This window comes from Montipora capricornis, chromosome 2, assembly GCF_036669925.1.
Source record: "Montipora capricornis isolate CH-2021 chromosome 2, ASM3666992v2, whole genome shotgun sequence".
Classification (NCBI taxonomy): domain Eukaryota; kingdom Metazoa; phylum Cnidaria; class Anthozoa; order Scleractinia; family Acroporidae; genus Montipora; species Montipora capricornis.
Window position 1 is genome coordinate 32,084,167 of NC_090884.1, and position 3,791 is coordinate 32,087,957.

Sequence of the window (3,791 nt, forward strand, 5' to 3'; positions counted from 1 at the left end):
GCATAAATACTCCTAGTCGCTTCATGCTACGGAAACCGGAGATAAGCGCCGGCCTTAATGGTCCTTCAGGCTCGTCACACAGATATTACCTTTACCTTTTTACCATCTAGATATCACGATTATGTTCTGGGATGCATTGGGCTTAACCCAGAATAGAGCATTTATGAAACTCTTATTTAAGTTGTCTTTTGTTGATGTTTTGGATTTTTGTTTCCGAGTTAGTCCTGATTATCTGGTCGGCTGCAAAAGATGTTCAGACATTTTGATGCATTTAGGCGTTTAGATTTAGTTTTGTTACATTCTGTTTGAATCAACGTTTATTTAAAAGAAGGGAGGAATTTAGTATACGTTGCGTTCCTATATTATAGGAAGACACATGACGTGTTGCTTGAATCATGGTGAAATCCGTGTTGTTAATGCTATTTCATTGCGGTTAGATCCAAAATAGTCTACAACATACAATATCTACCAGTGAAAGAACTAACTGCAGAGCACTGTATACGTTGTAGTCGTTTTGGAAGATGCTCCTTGAGTGGGTAAAATACTGTGTCCCTGAAGTCCAGACGAGAGTAGCCTGCGAGCAGGCCCTCCGAGGGACTGGGGTTGGGGGTAGAATGAGAGCCTGCCCGCAAGGCTTTGTATTCTGAATGTCGCATCCAAATTTTGGACGCAAAATACTGATTGGCTGAAATGAAATTACCTCGTGACGTCACCAGTGACAAGCTCCGACAATAAGAAAGCCTCTTCGCTTCGCAGAGATGAGGTGGTCAGAAATGCGTCTGAGAAAATTGTAGAATGTTGCAATTTACCATAACTTTACATAATTAAAGGTCGGGCGACGCGATGCAATGGCTTCTCTACTGGAAGGAAGGAAGTTCTATCTCTGTTATCCACAGGATTCGGAAAAAGGCTTATTTCCCAACTGTTTTTCGTAGCGGCCAAAATACAACGAGGGCGACTTCATGTCACCGTGGTAGTTTCCTGTCCTCGACAAAGCATTATCGCTGATCACATTTGGACAAAAATGGGCCTTTCGGCTGCCTCAGTTGCTGGTTTAACGATAGAGAACGATCAATTCTCCACGATTTTAGCAAGTATTTGGATAACCCGAAAAGGCGGCTCCACAAATGATTGCTCGATCTCCTCGTAACTCCGCAAATACTCAATAAACCTTTGAAATAAATTGGTGTAGGTATTAGAATATTGTAATGTATGTAATGTCTTGATTCATTAAAATAAATTAAAAAAGATAACCCCGCTTCGCTTTACCGAAATTTGGCAGCAGTTGTGGTCGACGATTCTCACACAGAGGAGATGCGGTCAGGGAAAACGAATTTCTCTATTACGATTCCCGTCGTTTGAAGTTTGTGTGCTTAATTTTTCCCTAACGAACGAAACATTTTTTCCGCGGAAGGGACTTCGACGAATTACCGTAATGAATATTCAGCTACGCTTTACAGCATCAGCAATAGTTGTTATAGGCTTTTCTGGCGAAGTCTTCCTTCCTTTACAGTTTTTTTTTGAGTTTCTGCCTCGAGCAAATTGAAATACACAACGGGTGGCTTTCTGTTTTCTGTTCTTTTTTCAATGTTTACTTCGGGTGCGCGCTGATTGGCTAATTTTTGACAGCTCTCTCAGCGTGACATCAGGAGGCGGCATTCAAAATTCAAAGGGATGCGTGCAGGCTCTCCTTCTCTCCCACCGAGGAGAGAGAGCCTGCTCGCAGGCTAAGACGAGAGAGACTAGACGTCTCGCGGCTACCTGTTTTCTCAGTACGTAAGGTATAAAGTTGATGCTAAGTGCCTGATATGATCATCCCGTTTCAAGTTCTCATTTAGGTAAATGACTAGAAGCTGGACTTCACACGTTCCAGGTCTTTTCCTTCTCCAGATACATGTACCGTGCGCAATGAAAGGGAATGGTGATAAGACATCTTAGACATCTGACTGATGGAGAAGAGCATACACTTGGTCTTACTAGGGTTGTGGAACAGGTTGAATTTCTGTGACCAGTTACAGAGTTTCTGTTTCGCTAGATGCCAAATCTCGAACTGCGCAAAAGCTTTACGGGGAAACTGTGCAGTGGCTGTACGTGGAAATCAAGACAGTTTGCTCACGCCAAGAAACAGCTTTTTCATTTGGCATCATTTCCCGCCCAACTCGGAACCCATTTTTTTAGGTAGCAGGACTTTTACTTTCCGACATTTAATCCCGGTCCTTTTCTAACTACGGTTACTGTCTCGTGTGAAAGTCAGAAAAAAGCAATATCTTTGAAATTTTAAGAAAAAAAGAGTCCTAAAAAAGAGAAAAATCGCTGACGATGTGGGGCAAATCATCGTTTCTAAAAAATGAAACCAAAAAATAAAATAAATAAAAAAAAGTTCATTAAGAGGATTATCCGCAGTACCTTGTGAAGAGGACAACTTTTGAGAAAGCAAAAGCGGATTTTGCATGGTGCAATACAAAGTACGATACGATACTGGATCTAATTCGTAGATGACTCTGGTCGGATGGTCTTGGGAGAGTCGAAGAACATGGCCAAGCCAGCGGATGCGTCGTTGGGCAGCAAGACAAGATGCAGGAGGTTGTCTCTGTTACAGTAAAGCTTATTTTTTTCCCTTAAATTGTAGGAAAGAGGATGTAGCTCAGGGTAGACCATTCGACTGGAGGTCGAGAGGTCATCAGGTCGACCCTGGTTATCCCTTGTGCCTGATTTTTACACACTTTTTAAGCTTTTGGACTGATTGATTGATTGATTTATTTGTTTTACCCTTGCGTAATTATGTGAAATATTAGGCGAACGAGAGTTTTCAAAATGCTCTTTTTGACAGGTTTCTTGAACGATGAAATTTCACCCTTTTGCATACCACGTCGTGTTCACAAATATACCCCATACGAAATTGTCATAACACCGTGATATATCATGATTTAAGTCTAAATGCGGAGCTTCTCAATTATTATGTTTTAAATGGTCTGGATAGCACAAGTGTTACTAATATTTTAAAAAAGACAACCACACTTTTGAATTTTCGGAACATGTTTCGATGTTTCAAACATCATCTTCAGCCATAGAGAGTGTAACATTAAAATTTTTTTACAAGATAATTCGTATATATATATAACTATCAATACAATGATTCTTTGTAGATTAAATGTTCGTTACAAGTACGTAAAATTCAAACGAACCAACAATATTATAGAGAACACAACTGACATAACGGTAAAAGTTTAAAAGTGTAATGCTAAACTGACATGATCAACTTGTTTGTTGAGTTCGGGTTTCAACCGCTCAATATGGAAGCTCTCCTTGATTTTGAGTTGATAGAAAGAAGTAGCATTATCAATAATTTTGAAGCAAGAAACATCACAATTATCGTGACAATTTTTAGAAGAACTAAGATGCTTGAAAATATGAGAATTTTTGTCCCGGAAAAGGTGCTCATTTACACGTGTGTTGAAATGCCTGTTGGTTTCACCAACGTAGCGAGCACCACAGCCCGCACAAGTAAATTTGTATACAACACGTGATTTGAGAGAATCCGGAATGAAATCCTTTGGACTAAAAATGTTGCACAATTTGAATGGAGAGAAAATTACTTTAACATTTAAATTCTTGCAATACTTGTTAATAATAGATGAAATTTTCTTTCTGGTATAAGTTGAATAGAAACCGATGTAAGGTAGTTTGTAAAAATGGTAGTTGGATACATCATGTTTAGGGCCTTCTTTTGTAGTAACATTTCTAAGATAACCTTGAACGGACTTGTCAATTAGCCAACTGGGAAACATATT